Consider the following 22,104-nt stretch of genomic DNA (forward strand, 5'->3'; position numbering starts at 1 on the left):
GGAGGATACCCAGTCCTGAATGCAGAGCCCCAGGTGCAGTGGTCGCGGCCCCTTGCACACCAGCTCCTGCCCCTGACACTGAACAGACCCTCCTCAAACGTGAGTCCCCCCAGGCGGGGGGAGGCCTCCTGAGCGGGCGAGGGAGGGGGTGCTGCTGGTCGCTGCCCAGGAGGCGATGCCGGCTCTTGGCCGGAGCGTTCCTGGGCATGGCAAGGCCCGGAGCGCTCCTTGCTGACGTCTGCAAGGAGCGAGGGCCCAGGCAGGCCAGTACCTGAAAGGCCCGTGGGGCCAGCGAGGTCCAGTAGAGGAGAGTCAGGCTGGGTGGCCTTGGGTAAGTCCCCCGAGTCCCCCGGTCTCTGCACTGGAGAAGGGGCCTGCGTTCGGGTCCTCCTAGAAGCAGACTCTGAGATGAGCCCCGGGAAAGGCTGTGTTGGAGGGGTTTGCAGGAAGGCCCTGGAGATGGGAGATGAGAGGAGGAAGGCGGGAGCCCACCCAGGGCGCCCGTGAAGGCTGACAGTCAGGAGGGCGGGTCGCTGGGGGGCACACCCACTGGGAAAGCTCTGGAGGCCGCAGGAGACACGCCCTCAGGCGCACCTAGAGTGGAGAGGGAGCTGGGAGTGGATCCACTCGCCCGCCGGTCACGGGGGAGGCCGCCTCTGCTGGGCGCCAGCTCCCCGGCTGGTTCCGGCTGCCTGGTGGGTATCGAAGCTGGCTCAGGGGGCTGGAGAAGCCCCTGGATGGCAGGCGCCGGCCCTGGAAGTCGGGTCAGGGTGCACGGCAGGCGTCGGGGAGGGGGCAGGGGGCAGCGCTAGAGCGTCTGCCTGCACAGGCCAAAGAGCGACTCCCGGATGTGCACGGGCAAGACCCACCGACAGCGTCAGCCATCTCCGCCTTGAGAGTGGGGCGCTGCATGCTGGACGCCCTCCTTCGCCCGCGTGCCCACCTTCCGCCCTCTCCACCTGCTCTCTGCCCCGGGGGGGGGCTTGAGCGGAAGCTCCCCGTTAGGTGAGGCCAGGGCAGCCCAGGTAGTGCCTGGGCGGTGGGGGAGAGAGGCGGGTGCCCCTACCCTCAGGCCCTCCTGGGGGGTGGCTGCAGCTCGGCTGCTTCCTGCTGCCGAGGGCTCCTGTTGGGAGACCCTTCCCCACGGTTCTCCTCCTGGGAACCTAGGGACACTTGCCTCCCTTGGCCTCATCCTGGGGCGGGTGCTATGGGTACGTGTCATGGGCTACATGCTATGGGTATGCCTGATGGGTACATGCTATGGGGTACATGCTATGGGTATATGTCATGGGGTATGACTAATGGGTACATGCTATGAGGTACGTGTCGTGGGGTACGTGTCATGTACATGCCATGGGGTACATGTTATGGGGTATGTGTCATGGGGTATGGCCGACGGGTACATGCTATGGGATACATGTCATGGGTATGTGTCATGGGGTACATGCTATGGGGTACATGCCATGGGGTGCATGCTATGGGGTATATGTCATGGGTATGTGTCATGGGGTATGTGTCATGTACATGTCATGGGGTGCATGTTATGGGGTATGTGTCATGGGGTATGGCTGACGGGTACATGCTATGGGATACATGTCATGGGTATGTGTCATGGGGTACATGCTATGGGGTACATGCCATGGGGTGCATGCTATGGGGTATATGTCATGGGTATGTGTCATGGGGTACGTGTCATGTACATGTCATGGGGTGCATGTTATGGGGTATGTGTCATGGGGTATGGCTGACGGGTACATGCTATGGGATACATGTCATGGGTATGTGTCATGGGGTACATGCTATGGGGTACATGCCATGGGGTGCATGCTATGGGGTATATGTCATGGGTATGTGTCATGTACATGCCATGGGGTACGTGTTGTGGTGTCCCGAGCCTGCACCTCCCTGGGCGTTCCTGCACCCACGCATTTGAGAAGTGTCCCCTTTCATCGGCCACTCCTCCAGTTGCTCACTTGGAGTGGTCCTCTATCACCAGCTGTCCCCACCTCAAGGGACCACCTGCCGTTTTTGTGGCCACACCATCCATGTCTGGGTGGGTCACATTTTCTGTGCGTGACCACAGCATCCTCTATGAATGCTCTCCCCCTTTTGCTGAGCTGGGGCTGGCAATCACGCTGCCTGCTGACGGGTGCCTACCAGGTCAGCCCTCGAAGGCTGAGAGGGCAAGGCAGGACGTCCCGGGTGCCCACAAGCTGCTTCCTCTGCCCTCCAGCAGGTGCTGGGTGACGCGGGAGACGAGGCACGTCTTTCCTGGAAGAGCGTCCAGAGCTTCCATCGGATTCTGAAAAGCCTTAAGCCCATGCGGGCGCCCCTCCTGTGCTGCCCGGGACCCTCGGCTCCACTCGGCGAGGCCAGTCCCTGAACAAATGACTGTGTGCGCAGGGGAGTCACATTTCCTGAGCTTGAGCACCACCTTGGAGTGAAAAATCTACCCTCTGCTGGGACCCGTCGCCTCTGCTCTATTATTTAGGGCAGTGCTGGCCGCTGTAACAAATAGGCCCTCACCTCTCAATAGCTTAGCGCAGCAGGTGTTTATTTCTCACGCATACAGAAGCCTGAACCAGGCGGGCTTCTGTGCGGTGACCCCAGGGCCCGGGCTCTTTCCACTCGAGACTGCCCCAGGATGTTGGGGTCCCCTTCACCAGCAGCTAGAGGGCGGGGAGAGCACGCTCCTTAGCCCCTGGGCCCCTGTCTCCCTTCCGCTCGTGTTCTGTTGGTGAGGACTGGTCCAAGCCACATGCGTCCGTGTCCTTGTGTGGTGGGACGGGCAGTGCGGGCCCCGGCTGGGCAGCCACTTCTCAGCAGCAACGCTACGTCACGGTAGGAGCCAAGTGATGCTTCGGCGGACAGCTAGCTGCCTCTGCCACTCCTGGGGTGACCACAAAGCAAGAGGCCACCCCAGACAGGGACCCCGCTCATCCTCACGTCCCCTGGTAGAGGGCATTATTTATCGCGTTCGATAACTATCCTTCGAATGAAGAAGTGGAGGGATGACGAGAAAAAGCCGCTAGACTCTGGTTAAGTGCAGGGAATATTTCCAGGTTGCTCTGGCTTTCTGGAAAGCACTCCCAATATGGTTCTTCAGTGGAAAAGGAAAAGGGAGTTGGCTGAACGAATATGCCATTTTTCTCTGAGACAGTGGAAGGAAGCGTTTTGACTGTTGTCCAGGATATCCGGAGCTGGGCCGGAGCTGGGCGGAGGCATGCCTCTCCCCAGCCGGGCCTCGTTCCCCAAAGGGTGAGTGTTTACTTTGCAGGGCCCTGGTCCTCTCACCGGACAGGTGTCCCAGGCCCAGCCGGCGTGGCGTGGTTACAGAGCAGGGTCCTGCACAAGCTCCGTGGGCTGCAGATTGATGGCTCTTCTTCGCTTTCTGGTGGGAACTGGGAGTTTCCCAGCAAAAGGTAACACGGTCTGCGGAATATTATTTCCTGAGAAGCCCTGGCTCCCCCCTCCCCTCATATTAGTCATCGCAGAATGTATATTATTTTAATTCTCGGAGTTCGTGTTGAGTTTTAAAGCACTTAAGGCAGGATGGAAAAATGCCGCTGGGACCAGATGGTGGATGGCTTGAGGGCCAATTCTGAATTCCCCTCGTGGAGAGGCCGCGAGGCTCCTGGACGGATGAGCCAGCTCCAGGACTTGGCGACTTTTCACAAGTGGGGTCCAAGCCGATGGCCTTTGACCTCTTGTGGGCAAAGGCCAAAGAGTGGAGCCAGAGGGAGCTGGCCACCAAGAAGCACCCCCCGTCCTCATCCCCCTGGCTCAGCTCTCAACAGCTTCCCTGGGCCTGCCTGGCTGCCCTGGAGGAGCCTGGCAGAGGGAGACAGATGTGGGGACAGAGCGTGCTGACTGGACGGACAAACGGCCACCCCTGCCGACAGGGCGCCAGCTCGGTGCGCTGGCAGCCTTAACCGGGGACTTGCTTCCGGAACAGCTCGGCTCTCTGCAGACTCATCTCACTTAATCCTCTCCGTGGGTCACCAGGCTCCGTCCTGCTGGGGCCCCTGGAGGAGCCATGTGGAGCAGGCCAGGCTCAGCGGAGCCAGGGAGTGGCGGCATGCAGCGCTGACTCCCGTTGTCCTGCAGAGGTTTGACCGATGGCAACAAGCGCAGGCAGAGCCTGTGTGCCCGGCAAGGCGCCCCAAGGGGCCTGAGAAAGCCCTAGTGTGGAGAAGAGAGCCGCGGGCGCTGCGGTGGGAGGCCGTGAGTGTTTGACCGCAGCTGTGCCCAGTGCGGTCAGCTCAGGTCGGCAAGGGGACGTCAGCCAGGGGCCTGGTGGCTCACAGGCCAAGGACCCACTTTACAGATGGGAAAACCGAGGTGCACTTTGATCTCCCAAAGTCACCCAGCAAAGTCAGGCCTGAATCCCATGCAATGCACCTCTGACATCCCAGCTTCTAACCACCGAGCTCTAGGGCTGCTTCCCATGAGCAAGGCAGCTCACTTAGAAGGCCTCCATTAAATGACCTCCATTTTACAGAGGAGGAGACCGAGGGTCAGGGAGGCAATGTGACTTCTAAGACACAGGAGGAAGGAAGGGCCCTGAGCTGAGGGGGAGCCTAGGTCGGCCTGGGAAGCAAGCACAGGGTGTTCCGGCAGCACGGGGCAGGGACTCATTGCAGCAGTGGTCCCCGCAGAGCCTCCGTGGGCATTTGGGGGACGGGTCCTCTGGGCTGCCGGGCCTCCTGGCAGCCTTTGGGGGGTGGAGGCTGGTGTCTGGGCTGGGGAACCTCAGCCCCCAAGTGCCGCAGGCATTAGGTCACCAGGAAACCCCGTCCGGGGCTGGGGGCAGCAGCGAGGCTGCCCGGGTGGTGGGGGTGGGGGTCCCGGCAGGACGAGGCTCCCCCGGGATTCCAGAGGCCGCCGACCGCCCCGGGGTCTGGTCAGGAAGGCAGACTGGGCTGCGAAGACGCGCAAGCCCCGATGTCGCGATGGCCCCCGCTCCTCAGGATGTGGGGGTCCCCAGAGGAGGGGGCTCCAGGCTCCAGGACAGGCTGAGCAGAGGCCGGAGGCCGCGGAGGGCCAAGATGCCGTGGAGACGACACGCCCGCGCTGGTCCTCTGTGTCCGGCCCCGTGCTGGCTGTTTGGATGAGAGGCTTGGTGGGCTGGGAAAAGACCGTGAACTTGAGCTTCCCCTCACCTGCCGGAGAACGCCGGGAAGGTCTGGCAGAAGGCAGAAGGCAGCAGAGGGGCCGGGAGGCGCCCTGGCCGTGGCCAGATGGGGCCCAGCCGTGGGGCAGCCGAGCGCAGCCCCGCTGGGTCCTCACGGCCACCAGGTCCAGCATGACGCCCCGGGGCCCCGAGCGAGGGCCCTGGGCGGGCTGCGGGCAGGCGCCATCCGCCGGCACCTGCCCCTGTGTCTGGAGAACCCTGCTGGCCGGGCAGCTGAGACAGGTGCGCCTTGCCAGGGGGTTCAAGGGCTGAGATGGAGCCAGGCTTCCTGGGCTCAGCTCATCCTCTGGCTGTGCATCCCTGAGCAAGGTGCTTCTGGGCCTCAGTTTCCCCATTTGTAGCATGGGGAGAGTACTAGAACTCCCGCTGGTGCTGACAGGACTAGGGAGCAGGTAAACGCCTGGCACACTCTTCAAGCAGGTGAATCTCTGCCAGGTGCCTGGCCTCTCCGTTCTCACTTGTCCGTTGTTTCTCTTCTCCTTTCTCGTCTTCCCATTCTCTCTCTCCCCGGAGGCTGCTCTGTTTAAACAACTTCTCCCAGAGAGGAGCTAGTGACAGCGACACCCTATGGAGTTGGCCCGGACCCCCCGGTCAGAGCAGGGGCAAGTCAGAAGTGCTGAGGGCCTGTGCTAAGGGCAGTGGCTGGACTCAGCTGCGAGTGGTGCATTCTGTGCCTCTTCCATGGGCTCCTGCTGAGGTTCCAGGACCAGAACAAAAGCCGCCTCCTCCAGGAAGTCTTTCCAACTCCTCGAGCAGCCCGTGGCTGCCTCTCCCGTCCTCTGCGACGCACTGGACATCGGCATGCAGTGTCGACCCCTGAGATTCTGTCCCGCTCAGGAGCCCACGTTCTCCTGCTCGTGACTAGTGCAATGGGCAGCTCCCAGACATCCTGCCTCCTGGTGAACCCTCGGCTCAGGGGAGGGCCACGGATCCCAGCTCATTTCATAGCCTGTGCCCGTGGCACCCTGGAGACTGGGCTGAATCACTAAATAAACGTCAAGTGGGAGAACACAGGCGAGCCAACACCTAGAGCCTGCACACCACCGCGGCTGGGTGCGGGGAGCTCAGGCCCCTCGCCTGCTGCAGGCTCCATGCGGGCGACACCACGTTTCAAGCCACATGCTCCATCCCAGCCCTTTCTTCTACCTTCTCTGTTTACCCTGGCCCCCACCTTCTCTATCACTTGGTTCCTTTTTTATCCAGGGAGGGGTCTCCAGAATGTATTATCTGTTGAGCGTATACCTTACACCAGAGCTAAGGGTTTATAGTCTGTGGCCCAGACACAGTCAGGATTATGTGTGGCTCGGTCCCTGCCTGAAACAGATTTCCAAGAAGCATTGTTTGGCCGCAGAAGGCGATTCAAAATGGAATTCTCGCTTTTATTTCAGGAGCAGCAGACTTTCTGGAAAGGGGCAGAAAGCAATATTTGAGGCTTTGCAGGCCACACGCTCTCCCTTGCAATTACACGACTCGGCCGCTGCGATGTGAAAGCAGCCAGCGATGAGACATAAAACTGTGAGTGTCCTTGAGCTCCAATAAAACCTGATTTACAAAAACAGGTGGTGACCTGGATTTGGCTGTGCTTTGCTGGCCCCTGATTAATTTGCATCGTTTTAAGTCCATCGTTTGGATCTCAGTTCTTCCCTGATGAGCAGTACTTCTCATTCAATATTTTCTTCCCTTCTCTAATTCTCTTTGGAGGGTCTCACACACCACAGACCCCCAAACTCTCTCCCTAGCCCCTACCGGCTTTCCTTCCACACCCCTCTCCACTCACCCTCTCTCCCAACCCATCTTCTGCTTGTCAAGTTGGCCCTCTTTCTCTTTTGATCCACCTCTCTCTTTCTCATACACACATAGAATTTGGGAATTATGTTGGCAGAGGAGAGGGTAAGGGAGGTGGAGGAAAACTGGAGGGTACTTACAGTTCATAAACGTGATCACAGTTTATTAGCACATTCCTTTCCCACAATTGCCTTGTGTTTTAGAATTAGGATTGCCATTTTACAAAACAGTAAACTGAGGCTCAAACAGCCCATGCAACTTGTTCAATGCCAAGCTATGAACAAACGATGAAGCAGGAAATTAAGCCGGATCTGCATGGCCCCCAAGCTGAAGCTCCTCCATGCAACCACACGGACATTCCTTGTGGCCCTGCAGTCCCATCTCCTCTTCTCTCGGGCGCCTTGTTAGAACACAGCTCCATCGCCCCGTGCTCCCTAGGAGGATTTGCCGAGTCTAAGGAATTAACATCAGTGGCTGGGAAAGCCCATGAGGATGCCACCTCCCCCTCAGTAGAGGAGGCAACTGAGACCTTGAGGAGTTGAGCTGGCTGAGTGGAGGCTGGCAGATGAGACTATCGGAGCTTGGGCAGGCCACTCGCCACATCGTAGATGGAATGCTGTGTGTATTAAGAAAGCTAAATACTAAAGAAAAGTCCAGGATCAAATGGCTTGACTAGTGAATTCTACCAAACATTTTAAAAAGAACGAATACCAATCTTTCTCAAAATCTTCCATAGACTTCAAGAAGAGGAACACTTTCTAATTCATTCTATGAGGCCAGTATCACTCTGACACATTACAAGTAAAGAAAATTACAGACCAGTATTATGAATATAGATGCAAAAATTTTCAACAAAATACTAGCAAACTAACTCCAGTGGCATAGTAAAAGGATTATATACCATGACCAAGTGGAATTCATCCCAGGAATGCAAGGGTGGTTCAACAAATGGAAATCAATCAATGTCATGCACTACATAAATAGAACGAAGGGGGAAAACCACATGATTATCTCAATAGATGCAGAAAAGACATTTGACAAAATCCAGCACCGCTTTCTCGATGAAAAGTCTCAGAAAAGTAGGAAGAGAAGAGAACTTGCTCAACATAATAAAGGACATTTATTAAAAACCAACAGCTCACATCATACTCAACAGTGAAACACTTAACCCTTTCCTCCTAAGATCAGGAACAAGACAAGGATGCCTGCTTTCACTGCTGCTATTCATTTTGTAAGAAGTTCTTACCAGAGCAATTAGGCAAGAAAAAGAAATGAAATGTATCCAAGTTGGAAAGGAAGAAGTAAAACTATCTCTATTTGTAGATGGCATGATCTTATATATGGAAAATCCAAAGGCAGTCACAAGAAAACTACTAGAGCTAATAAACAGATTCAGCCAAGTAGCAGGGTAGAAGATCCACATGCAGAAAACAATTGTGTTCCTGTACAATAGCAAAAAGAAATTAAGAGAAAAATTCCTTTACAATAGCATCTAGATGAATAAAATATCCTGGAATAAATATAACTAAGGATACTGGAAACTATAAAACATTGCCAAAAGAAATTTTTAAAAGACCAAAGTAAATAATGTATTAGTCAGCCAAAGGGGTGCTAATGCAAAGTGCCAAAAAATCTGTTGACTTTTATAAAAGGTATTTATTTGGCATAGAACTTTACAGTTACCAGGCCATAAAGTGTAAGTTACTTCCCTCACCAAAGTCTGTTGCCAAGTGTTGGAGCAAGGTGGCTGCCGACGTATACAAGGATTCAGGCTTCCTCTTCCAATATCAGCTGCAGGCCGGGGTAAGTCTCCTCTCTCCTGGGGCTTGTTTCTCTCTGGGCTCACCTGCTCTGCTCTCTCCACAAGTTCAGCTGTAGACCATCAGGCTCATCTCTCTTCCCAGGGCCTCTGCTGTGTCTAATGGAGCCTTCTCTCCTTCCTTACATATCCGCTTCTCTGTGTATTTACTTCCTGGGCCTCCAGCATTAAAACTCCAAACTCTGTCCTCTGCCATGTCTTTTTCTCTGTGAGTCCCCACCCACCAAGGGGGTGGGAATGCAACGTCCTACTGACATGGCCCAATCAAAGCCTCCGTAATCATTTAATCAAGTAAAACTGAAACTTCTGAATCCAATATAATCTAATATACCCAGAGGAACAGGCCAGTTTACAAACATAATCAAATATCTATTTCTGGAATTCATAAACCATATCAAACTGCCACAAATGGCAAGACATCCCATGCCCACAGATTGGAAGAGTTAACATTGTTAACATGTCATTATGACCAAAGTGATATACAATTCCAATGCAATTAAACTCCAAGCAGACTTTTTTTTTTTTGCAGAGATGGAAAAACTGATCTTCAAATCGATATGGAACTGCATGGACCCCCAAATAGTCAAAACAATCTTGAAAAAGGACAAGGTTGAAGAACTCATACTTCCCAATTTCAAACTGTATTACAAAGTGATGGTAATCAAAACCATGTGGTACTAACACGAAGACAGACAAATAGATCAGTGGCACAGAATTGAAGGTGACGAAACAGACCCACACATCTGTGGCCAATTGATTTTTGACAAGGGTGCTAAGTACATTGAGTGGGGAAAGAAATTCTCTTCAACAAATGGTGCTGGGTAACTGGATATCCACATGCAGAAGAATTAAGTTACATATACAAAATCAGTTCAAAATGCCATATACAAAAATCAATTCAAAGTGGACCAAGGACCTAAATATATGAGGTAAAACTATAAAACCTTTAGAAGGTAATGTAGGGACAAATCTTCATGACCTGGGATTCAGCAACAGACTCTTAGTTATGACACCAAAAGCACAAGCGACCAAAAAAAGTAGATAATCAAGAAAGGGAAAAAGATAACCTACAGAATGGGAGAAACCATAATATCAAAGATATATAAAGAACTTTTACAATGCAACAACAAAAAGACAAACAACCCAATTAAAAAGTGGGCAAAGGACTTGAATAGACATTTTTCCAACAAAGATATACAAATGGCCAATAAAAAGATGTTCCACATCATGAGCCACTAGGGAAATGCAAGTTCAAGCCACAGGGAGATACCACTTCCTATCCCCAAGGTTGGCTATTACTAATAGAAAATAAGAAGTGTTGGGAGGATACAGAGAAACGGAACTGCAGCGCATTGTTGGTGGCCATGTAAAATGGCGCCGCCACTGTGGAAAGCAGTATGACGGTTCCTCAAAAAGTTAAATATGGAATTACCATTTGACCCCCCAATTCCACGTCAAGGTATCTACCCAAAGTGAGTGAAAACAGTGTTGCAAACAGATACTTATACACCAATGTTTAGAGCAGCATTATTCACAATAGCCCAAAGTTGGAAACAACCCAAGAGTCCTTCCACAAATGAATGGAGAAACAAAACGTGGTGCATCACATGGCAGAGTATTATTCGGCCATAAGAACATATGAAATTACGAGACATGTTGCATGGAAGAGCCTCAAAAACATTATGCTCAGTGAATTAAGTAAGACTTAAGGACAAAAACTGTATGGCATCACTTATAAGAGATGACTAGAAATAGCAAGTTTGCAGCTAGAAAGATGATTAGAGGCTACTGAGGAAGTGGGCGATTGTGGCCGGGGAAGGGCCAGTACTGGTAAAAATAATTAACGTGCATCTGCGTTGACCATGTGCCAGGACTGTGCACCTGCGTCAAGAAAGTGGCACCATTATCCATGTTTTAGGGGTAAGGACAGGCTCGGAGAGGTTTGGTCATCTCAGTGTCACTGAGCTGGGTCCTCTCCCACATCAAGGCTCTCTGCTGCAGACATAGCCTTTGTCACCAAGCACTGCCACCCCGGGGGCTGGCCACCCCAGGCTCCAGCTCGACTGTGGGCCTGCAGTGAGCTCACCTCCAGAGCTGGGCCCTCCAAGGCTCTGCCAGTGGCTGAGGAGATGGGGGAAGGCGGACGGCTGCCTGAGGGCGCAGCAGTGGGCCCTTCTCTTCATGCTGGCAGGCCTCTGTTTCCCGAACGCTCGGCAGGCCATGCCGTGGGCTCGTCCATCTGGGGCCAGAATCTGCACGGGGCGCCTCTCAGGGCACGGGTGGGGGTCTGCGGAGACGGCTGATGGGGCCGAGTCTCAATCCCGGCCCCACGGGGGTGTCCCTGGCTCAGCGTGTGCTGTTTGTCACCCTCCGGGTCCTTCCCAGGGCGGGTCAAGAGACGGGAAAGGGCAAGTGGGAAAGGCAGAGGGAGGTCAGGAGAGAGACAGGGCTGCGAGGGGAGGGAGAGGCAGAGAGGAGGACGTGACGGAGCAGAGACTGGACGGCTCTACAGGCTGCTAAGAAGACAGGGGAGAGGCAGAAAGACAGAGAGACAGAGGACCAGTCAGGGAGAGGGTGGAGAGAGTAGGAGATGGGGAGCTGGACCAAAAGATATGGAAAGAGAGGAGAGGAGGAAGGAGGGGGAGGGAGGGAGGGGAATGGAAGGGGGAGGGACGGAGGGAGGGAGGGAAAAGGCTAGGGAGGCGAAGCAGGGCCTCTTGCAGACGGCTGGGGCTGGGGTTCGGCTGGCTCCACTAGCACCACAAAGCCAATTCCCCACACGCCCCTGTGGTGCCCCTGGAGAAAGTGCCTTCCCAGCCAGCACAGAGGCGCAGAGGTGGACGGGAGGAGCGCACGCTCTGAAAGCCCCGGCTCGGGGAACTCGGGTCCTGTGCATTCCTGTGCGGCCCACGGGTCACCGGTCCTGGGTTGTAAGCGGGTGTTTCACTGGGAAGAACCGAGGCCTTTCCGTTTTCCTTGCAAATCCGGCTGCCAGCTTTGTCACGATCCCTGCAGGACACGGAGGGAGGTGGGCTCCATCAGAGGGGATGAGGAGAAGGCGCACGTCAGAATCGCCCGCACCCCCTGCCCCAGGCTTTACAGGTGGAAAAAAATATTCCAGCTTGAGGTCTCCAAGGGGGAGATCCCTGAGCAGGATCTGAGCCTGCTGACACTTTCCTGGTGAGCTCTCTGCCACCGCGAGCATCAGAAGCAGCGAGGTCTGGTGTCAGCACAGTCTGGGTTGCTTGCAAAAGGCAGGAAGTCCAGCTCAAGCTAACTGAACTCAACACTGGGATGACGGAGTGCTCAGTTACCTGAGTCACCTGGACTGAGAAGTCTAGGGGCAGATCTGAGCTTCAGGTCCAGCTGGATCCAGGAGCCGAGATAGGACAGGAAGCTGCCCGTCGATCCTTGACCTTGGCTTTCCTCTGGGAGAGAGTCATCCTCACGTGGTGGTGAATGTTGACTGGCAGCTGCACGCTCACCCCCCGCCAGCTCACCAGGCCGACCCGTTCCCCCTAATGCCTGGGCTCCACACTGCAGAGGCTCAGACCCTGTGCCCACCCCTGGGGTGCTGTGACCCACCCGAGGCTACCCTGGGCTGGAGGTGGGGCCGGGTCCACCAACCCCAGTGCCTGAGAGAGAAGGGAGCACGGTGCCCCGGGAGAAGCAGGCAGGGGATTCAGAAATCCGATGCACTTGGAACCAGTGGGCTTCACACTTCAGTGCAGCTTTATTGATTACTGAGCTACCTCCATGCTGGTTGGTAAACAGCATCTGCCTTGTGTTTTCTGAGAGCTTCGCCCACTTTGCCATCTTGGACACGTTGGCCCCTCACCCTAATGTTAAGGTTGCCACGCCTGGCCGAGCAGGGGCCTCCAGAGAGCCGGTGTCTGCTCTGACTGACCATGCGCTCGTTGTGTGCTTTGGAATATCACCCCTGAGTGCGGGCCATCAGAGCCTGGGGCTGGGGACAGGACAAGAGCCAGGCAAGGAGGGCTGGCAGGATCAGCACGCCTGCCAAGTGAGTGGCCGGGGGTGGGTGTGGCATGACCAGGCTTAGCATGGCCAGCTCAACAGCGAAGACGACACCAGCAGGACCAACTGTCGAGCCCTTGACACAGGTGCTGGCCCCGTGCTACCTGCTCGATGAGAGTGGACGCCCTTAATCCTACTCTACCTTTGGATTTGGGGTCTATTCCAACAACGTGAGGACACTGAGGCTCAGAGAGGTCAACGGAGTCTCCCAGAGCACCCAGGAGGGCACCGGCCTTGGGTGCACCCCAACTCGGGGCCGGCTCTTCCTACTGTGCCATTCTTTGGGGTTTCTGGGTGGGGATGAGACAGGGCGAGAGTGCCAGGCTCACGCTGAACTCTTCTGCTTTCCTTTCACCCACCTCCTCCTCTCCTCACTCTGGGTCTCCTAAAGCACTTCCCGTGGTCCCTGATGAGCAGGGAATCTACCCAAGCACCCAAGGGGCTCCCTGCTTCCCTCCACAGCACTTGCCTTCCATTAGCTGGGCGGGTGGGCCTTTCTCCCAAAGGCCGATGGCAGGCAGGACAGCGTCAGAGGGCAGCCTGGCCCAGCCCAACTTCTGATCCCCCTTCTTTCTTGCTAATGAACCCTGACTTTGTTCCAGGGAGGCAACTCCTGAGCTGGCCCCAGCTCACAGAGCTTCCTGGTCTCGCTTTGGAGGGGAGCAGTAGGACTGCCCTCCAAAAGCTGGAAGTCTGGTGATGATGAAAGTGGGGTGCCCAGGGAATGAGTTACTGGATGCCGCAATTTGGAGGCCGGGTTGTGGAGAAGGTGCTTCAGAGGCCCAAATTCAGCTCCACCACTCCTGGTGACCTTAGGCATTTCCAGTGGCCTCGTCCAGCCTTATGTCCTTATCTACAAAACGGGCATGTGGACAGGACCCTTTCGGCAAACACTAGAAGTCTAAAGGGAATGAGGCGACATTTCGGAGCCCTCTGGGCTCATGGCAGACTCGAAGAGATTTGGGCCACTGTGCCTTCTTGAGGATGACTGGGTTTGTAGACATTGTTGTTTCCATTCCTCAGATTTATCCTGAAAATACCCCCAGTTGTATCTTCAAGGAAGTTTGGCTGAAGGGAAATAGAAGAGCCAAATAAAAGCAGCCAAGCAGTGGAGGGTTTGTCACCAAATTTCTTAAAAAGAAATCTTAGGATAGGTTGTATCAGTTTGATCCAGAAGCAAAATGATTCATGGATCGAATCACAGACTCATTCATGCAATGAATATTTTTGGAGTATCCACTTCATGCCAGGCAGTGGAGAGTCCCCTGGGATACAGCAGTGACTAAGCTGTGGAGTTTACCTCTGGGGTTGTGTCATCAGGGATGCAGGATCTTTCCATCTTTCCTATCTGCTGTGCTCACACCGTGGTGACGAGAATGGGATCATCTTCCAGCGCTTTGACATGTGACGTGATTTGGCCAGTGGGATGCTGGCAGATGTGACATACTCAGAGTTTGGGGCAGGGCTTGCCTTGGTCCACCTTTGCCATCATCATGAGAAGATCATTCCCCAGGAAGCTGGCCCCCCTCCAGCCTTGGCCCCAGAACGGACACACATGCAGCAGCTCAGAACCCACCAGCCCTGTCCTCGCTTGACCTGCCCCTCGAAAGCAGCCGCCCAGCTGGGCGCAGCCTGCACTGGCTGACCCTCAGGCTACCTGTCGATACATGAGGGGAATAAATGGGTGACGTCTGAAGCCATGGAGTTTTGGGGTGGTTTGTTTCACACCAAAGCTGGACACGTGCGTGGCATTGCTTTCCTTGTAAGGCCACTGGGAGAACACAGTGAGACAACGCACACGGGGCAGGACAAGTGCTTGGCACGCAGCGGGAGCTCGGAGAGCTTTAAGCCCTAGGCTTAGCTCCGAACGCCACCTGGGCTGGAAACAAAGTCCTCCCTGGTTTCAAGGTACCTGCCTCCTCTGTGGCACTGGAAATGTGTCTGCTTCTCTTTATTTCAGCAATTAATGCTCCTGACTGCCCAGCAGGCTTGCCAAAGACGCGTCCTTCGCTGACCTAATTGCAATTATCCACCAGTCCTCCATGGAGACAGTATAAACACGGCGAGGTCACTGGCTTCGGGCTGGCTCCCTGCCATGCTCAGTTCTGTCCTAGGACTTTTGGCTTGGGGCTGGGGTGGCTGGAGTTACAGCTTCATCCTACACCACTGAGCATCTGATGTGTGCAAAGCTGGCAGGCAATTAAGGGAAGCTGCCTGGCCACCCGGTGCCTGAGCTCTGGAGCAGGACCTTTAGCCAGAGGCATGCTCGAGCCAGATCCCCTGTGTGCTGAAACGGGCCCAAACTACAAAAGCAAAGCGGGGTCATGTTTTTAATCTCTCAGGCTCCAGGAACACAAGAGACTTCTGGTAGTGAGAACTGAAACCAGCACAGTTCCTGAAGGGTTTCCAAACAGGTCAGGGCTCCCAGTGTCTGTCCGATGCCCCATGACGGTCTTTCTCATTTCTACGGTTCAACAACCCTAACAATGAATCCACATCTTTGCCACTCCAGTGTTCTTTTGATTAGTGTTTGCCAAGTGTATCTTTTCTCTTCCTTGTATGTTTAGCCTGTTTGTGTCTTATCTTTAACGTGGGCTTCTTACAGGCACCATATAGTTGAGGTGACCCTTGATCTTCAGTCTGGCAATGTCAGCCTTTTAACAGGGCTTAGGCCATTTACGTTTGATGTGATTATTGATAAGATTGGGTTTTCATCTACCATCTTGCGATTTTTTCCAATCTGTTCGTCTTTCTCTCTGCCCTCCTTGTCTTTTTCTCAATTAGTCAAGTATTTTTTATGATTCCATTTTATCTATTTTTGTTGCTTATTTGCTCTCTTTACCTTGTGATTTTAGTGACTGCCTTAGGGTTTATAATATACATCTTTAGCTTATCTCAGGCTACCTGCAAGTGATATAATATCACTTTGCAAATAGTTTAAGAACCATGTAATAATATACCTTCATTTTCCCTTACATATGTTCTAACCCCCCAAATAAATCATTCTTATTTTTGCTTTAAATGATGTTTTAAAGAAGTTTAAACAATAAGAAGGCAGCCTTTTATCTTTATCCACCATGAGCTTTTCCGGTGAGCCTCGTTACTTTATATACATCCGTATTTCCATCTGGAATCCTTTTCTTCCGGGTAGCATTTCCTGAAGCACTTCCTTTAGCCTCTCTTGTAGGGTAGTTCTGCCAGGGATGAATTCCTCCAGCTTTGGCATGTCTGAAAAAGTCTTTACTTCACCTTTATTTTTGAAAGGTGTTTTCTCTGAGCATGAAGTTCCAGGTCGGCAGGTGTTTTTCTTCCAGCACTGCATGCTCACTCCTCCATGGTCTTCTGGCTTGCATTGCTTTCTGATAAGAAATCTGCTGCCATCTTTGTCCTGTCCTGCTGTCTGCTCTGCTTCAGGTTCTTTAGCACTGCTTGTGCACAATTTGATTGGGATGCGCCTTGGTGCAATTTTTGTCGTGTTTCTTTTGCTTGGAGTGTTGAATGTCTTGGCTCTGTGGGTTTATAGATTTTCTCAAATGAAATTTGGAAACATTCAGCCATTATTTCTTCCAATATTTTTCTGTACTCACCCCCATCCTTGGGGAATTCCAGTTGCATACATATTGAACCACTTGTAATTGTTTAATAGCTCTCTGATGCACTATTCTGTTTTTTTCCCCAGTGTTTTTTTTTTAATCTCTGTGTCTCATTTTGGATATTTCTATTGTCATGCTTTCAACTTCCCCAATTTTATTTTTCTTCTGTAATGTTGAGTTGGATGTTAATCCCATCCAGTTTATTTTTCATTTCACATGTTGTTTTTATCTCTAGAAATTTGATTAGGGTATTTAAAAAAATATATTCTCCACATCTCTACTCATCATGTTCAATCTTTCTCTAACTTTTGATCAAATGAATGCAGTTATAATTGTTTTAAAGTCCTTGTTTATTAATTCTGTCATCTGTATTAATTCTGCTCAGTTTTGATAGATTGATTTCTCTTCTCATTATGGGTTGCGTTTTATTGCTTATTGCATAACCAATAATTTTGGATTGGGTGCCAGATCTTGCAAATTTTATCTTGTGTGCACTATACATTTTTATATTCCTATAACTATTCCTAAGCTTTGTTCTGGGACTCAGGCTACTTAGAAACAGTCTGATTCTTTCAGGTCTTTCTTTTTAGCCCATTTGCTTTCCATTTTTCAGGAGTCACATCCTGCATTGCTTGATGTCCAATGTCTTCAAAACTATAGTTTCATGTCTTTTATCTATTTTGGGAAAAATGTTTCAGGTAGGAGGATACCTGTGACACCTATTAGTCTACCTTGGCCAGAAGTGGATGCCAAAATCAGTTTTTATGTGGTCAAAAGAGCGATCCATTGCCACAATTCCGTGAGCCTCCAGGCCTCGCAAGGCAGGCTGAGCCTTTTTTCCTGGTCAGGAAGGCAGGCAATGCCCTCACGCTTGGAGACTGTTACGTGTGTGATTCTGAGCTAAGTTATTTTAAGGTCAAGCCATGAGCCGATCCTGGGTTTCTTTCAAGCATGCAGTGAGCTCATGGTTTACTAGGAACTTCCTTTGGTCAACCAAGAGACCAAATCACATCCTTCTTGCTCCCCCACCCCAGGCCGAGCTCGATGCCCCGGAAACGTGCTGCACCGTCACCGAGCAGGAATCCACAGCGTCCGGAGGGCACCCACTCTGTGCAGAAGACGTCTCTGAGGCCTGATCTCTTCGCTGACGGGAAGGCTGGCCCGAGCCCTGGGACAGGAGCACCGAGGCTGCTGGCACCGGCAGGCCGAGGGCAGGGTGGGCCCTGAGAGCCGCGGGGTGTCCTCTCCCGCTCCGGGGGCCTCGAGGCGAGGAGGGGGGCAAGCCTTGACCGCCCCGAAGCCGTTCTCTCCCCCAAGGCCTGTTCCCAGCCCCCGGGGGCCATCGCATTTTCTAAGTTGGGGATTTTCTCCCCTCTCGGCTGCTCCCTACCTCTTTCAAGTTCCCGTAACGTCCCTAATCAGCTCTCGTGATTGTCGGTTCAGGGGTGAGAGATGGGACTTGGGAACCCACGGGCCGTGGGGGCGGGAGAGGGGTGCCTGGCCCCGGAGCCCCTCTCTCCCCTGCCCACGTCCTGCCTCTTGTCGAAGGAAGACAGCAGCCAGGGAGCTGGGTGGGGGGAGCGCGCCCCTGCCCGCTGGACGTGCGCCGTGAGGGGGCCCGGCCAGGACCCGCCGTCGGGGCACGTGCTCTGTCCTCCAGGGCATCGTCCTGGAGAAGGAGAGCCCCGCTCCGGGCTGGCTCAGCTGGAAGCCGCAAGGAGCCTCGGCTCGGTCCGTGTGGCCGAGCCTCAGGCACCAAAAAGCAAAGAAAGAGCCCTGTGGCCGCGTCCTGGGTCCTGCCTTTCCCCAGAAGCCCCCAAAGACGGCGCCCCCAGGCCTCGGTCGCCCTCTCCCCAACGAGGCCCGCTTCCAACGGCGCTCTGCCCAGAAACCACGAGTTTATGGCTCCCAGAAGCCCCGCGCTCAGGCCGGGCGGGCGCTGCTGTCGGGGAGGCATTTTTCTCTGTCAGGGCAGCACGCAGCCCGCTGGGCCAGCTGCGAGGCCTCAGCCCCGGCCTCTAATTGAAGCAGTGGAAAATTAGATAACTTGGCAAATTCATCACCGCTGCTGCCGGCTGTCAGGGGAGAGGTTTCAGGGGGCCCCCCCACCCTTTGTTTATCGGCTGACGGGGACCCTCCAGTCGGCCTGTGTGTTTGAGAGAGACAGAGAGAGAGGGAGAGAGTCGTGTCAGTGTACGTGTGTGCAACAGGTTTGCACGTTTCATCGTCCTTTTATTCTCCCCCCCCTCCCCTTTTGTTTTTATCCCAGTCAGTAAAAGAGTCTGCTTACTCAAGAAGAGAGAACGTAGGAAAGCATGACTTTCGTCCCTGAGTTGAAGGACGTTACGGATTTAAGTCACTTTTTGCACCAGCTCATTTCCTTCCCCAGTAACTCACGAAGTGGTTGTATCGACACTGGTCTACTAAAGAGGAAACTGAGGCCCCGAGAGCCGACGGCCTGAGCCGGCTCGCCTGGCCGGGCCTTGAGCTGCCCGCGAGGACCTTGTGTCCACCCCTGGGCACCCGACCTCGGCACAGGCCCCGGGGGGCACCGCACCGAGAGACACGGGGGTCAGGGCAGGGGTCGGCCTGCCCGCAGTTTCCTTGCCCCAGTCAGGGAGCAGCCGCTCGCCCTATTTGGCAGAGAAGGCTGTTGACAGCTCGAGGCCGGCGCTGGCCCACGTCTCCTCGCCCTCGCCCCTGCCCGGCCCGTTGGCCACGCTCTGGCAGCTTCCTCTGGTCACCAGAATTTCCTGGTGGGACCGAGCCCCTGTGCCCGCAGCGACCAATGGCTCGAGAAGGAGTGGTGCAGTGACCGCCTGGCAGCCCCGCCTCAGCTCCCCGGCCCTTGCCGGCGAGGCGTTGAGTCTCCTCCCCGAGAAGCCTGCGCTGGAATCCTCGTCTCAGGACGGCCGGAGGGGCCCAGCGGCCAAAGGGGCCCCGGAGCCCGGCCCGCCCCCCCCAGAGCCGGTGTCTGCGCCCACAGATGCGGCGGAGCTTCCCGGAGCTGTCCGTATGCCTTCGTGGACATCATTCGGCCCATCATGGGAAAAAGAAAACAAAGGCTGATCGAGGTCTTAAGAAATGGTCAAGTCCGTGTCAACTCACAAGGAAAGCGTGATGCCGTAAGAGCTCAGGTTTTCTGGGCCTGTCTGGCTTCTGGGCTTCAGACGTGTGTTCTCACTTAGTCCTACAAATATTCTGAGAGGAAGTGCCAAGTCTGGCCTGGCAAAACCCTCGTGTGCTCTTCCTGGACAAGCCCACCAGTCACCTGGACACTGAGACCATCGATGCGCTGGCAGATGCTGTCAGCGAGTCTGAGGGTGGCGTGAGGCAACTCAGCAGGGATTTCAGGCTCGTTCAGCAGGTTGCACAGGAAACGGGTCTGTGAGAAGCGGACAATCACCAAATGGCCTGCGGACATCCTGGCCTGCAAGGAGCACCTCGAGTCCAAGCTGGTACCTGAGGAGCCCAGCTTACTAAGGGGACCCACAACGTGTGAGCCCCTGCCCAGGCTTGGGACAGGAGCTCCATCTGGGGACTAGCGGCTGCTACCCTGGACAGAACCCTGGGGCTACGCTCCTGCATGGCTGCAATACTGCTCCCCCCAGCCTCTCCGCCTGCCCCCGCCCCCTGCCTTAGCTGCGCTCTGTTACCTTATCCACAGCTGGACAGTACCTGTCCATTTTGCATCCTCCTTCCGGTTACTTTTGTCCATGTTTGGACTCAGCTGGCCATTCCCTCCATCCCTTACCAGTTACCTTCCCTGGATAGTGAGGCAGCCAGGGGCGCCTGAGGGTTGACCAGGGGCCCAAGCCCTGGACCGGCCCACGAAGGAGCCTAGGCTCCTCTTTTCCTGGGTTTTGGTGACGTTGGAGGAAGACCCCCAGCCCCCCAGCCCCATTCCTTTCTGCTTCTGGTTGGGAGCTCTTGACCAGGGTGTTAGGCCTGGTTCGTTTTTAAATAATTATTTAACAGTGTAACTTCCAGACCCGCGTGACATTGACAAAGCGTCCAAAGAGAGAAAGAAGCAGCCATGGCTCCTACCTTCAAAAAAAAAACAACAAATATTCTGAGAAGAAGCCTGATCAGACGGCCAGCTCAGTGGCAGGGTCGCAGGCTGCGCAGGGTGAAATGACCTCTCAGGGTCGCTCAGCCGGCAGGGGTAGAGGCAGCACCCAAGGCCATTGCCGCTGACTCCGGAAGGACAGCCTTCGCCGCAGGGCCGCCGCGTGGGAGGCCCCTGTCCTGAAAACGTCAGCTTCGTGGAAAGTAAAGAGCTGAACGTGGCCGCGAGGAGACGAGTAGGTGCAAACTGCTCGTGTTTTTAAGAGAAACCCAAGACATAAGGGGCGTTTGGGTTCGTTGGGGCTTTGAGTTGACGCCAGGCCCCTGACGGGTGCTTCTGGACCTCAGTTTAAGGAAACCGAATCAAAAGGCGTTCAGAGGGGAGGACTGCAGCTCCAGGGCTGGTCGCTGTTCAGGCTGCGAGGCCCCCGGCCCCCGTAAGCTGCCCCGCCTCGCCGTCACCCCTCCCCGCCCTGCTGCACGACGGCGAAGGCGGCGCAGGGGCAGGTGGAACTGAGCCCTGGACGAGGGTCAGCGCCCCGGGACACTTGCCGAGGATGTGCCTTCTGGAGGCTGCGCGCAAAGAAAGTTCCCCGGGCAACCCTGTGGCCAGCGGATTTGAGAGCGGCCAATTTAATTTCTTTGTACATCCAGTCAACACGTACCGCGGCGGCCGCGAGCTCCAGCCCGGCGGGGAGAGCGCAGCTCCGAGCTGCAGGGTCCGGAACCCTGATTTGCCGTAACTTGGGTGGGCTCTTTGAACTCTTTGGCTTCCCCCTCCATAAAGACAACAGCTGACGCTTATCGGCCGCTGACCACGAGCTCGCAGCGCAGTCAGGCCAGTGGCGTGCTGTAAACCTTCAACGAGCTCTCCAGAGAAAATAAAACCGATCGCTCGTGTTTGATGATTTCCGTCGTGTAGATATTCACGTGGTGGCTGATTTCAAGCTACCAATGTGAGGTCACTGGACACAGAGCTGGCAGGGGTGGCCCAGTAGCAGCCCGTGGGTAGTAATTCCACCAGTGATCCGTGGGGCAGAAATAACCTCCAGGGCATGGGCAAGAGTCGAAGGTGTCAAAATAATTAGGAAGTGATGAGTTATTAGCGTTTATTACTCTTGTTGTTAGAATATATTTAGTTTTAAATGTATATAATTTCATTTTTAACAATGGCAGAGCAATTTAAAGTTTAATGGTTCACTCTCACAGGCTGGTGTGAGTTGGCTCTGACACACCACTGGCAGCTGCTGTGCTTTCCGCATTTCACAAATGAGGGCTCCGAGGCACAGAGAGGTCAACTAATTCATACAAGGTTACACAGCCAGAGCCAGGATTCAAACTCATGAGTTTGGCTCCAGAATCTGTACCCCCTGGGCATAATAATATTAGTCTCGTGAGGTTCTTTCAAGGATGAACGCATAAAGTGCACTGGCACCTGGTGGGACAGTCAGTGCTGGCTGTTCATACAAACTGGTGATCTGGAAGCACCTAAAGCACAGTCCCTGCCCACCTGACCTCACACAACGGAGTGAGACACCCTCATCTGAGTTAGAACAGTCTCATGTTACAATAAAAGCATCTACAGCATGTACAGTGAAGGCGCACAA

At 54.3% G+C, this 22,104-nt stretch overlaps 1 long non-coding RNA gene across 1 annotated transcript; it reads left to right on the plus strand.

Annotated features, from left to right (window-relative positions):
• The first annotated feature begins 3,251 nt into the window (after positions 1–3,251).
• Positions 3,252–18,142, plus strand: LOC111766678 (uncharacterized). Its single transcript, XR_002798649.3, has 3 exons — positions 3,252–3,422; positions 6,583–6,709; positions 17,464–18,142. It is a non-coding gene; the product is annotated as an uncharacterized lncRNA (long non-coding RNA).
• Positions 18,143–22,104: the final 3,962 nt, after the last annotated feature.

Source organism: Dasypus novemcinctus, chromosome 18 (assembly GCF_030445035.2).
Source record: "Dasypus novemcinctus isolate mDasNov1 chromosome 18, mDasNov1.1.hap2, whole genome shotgun sequence".
Taxonomy (NCBI): Eukaryota; Metazoa; Chordata; class Mammalia; order Cingulata; family Dasypodidae; genus Dasypus; species Dasypus novemcinctus.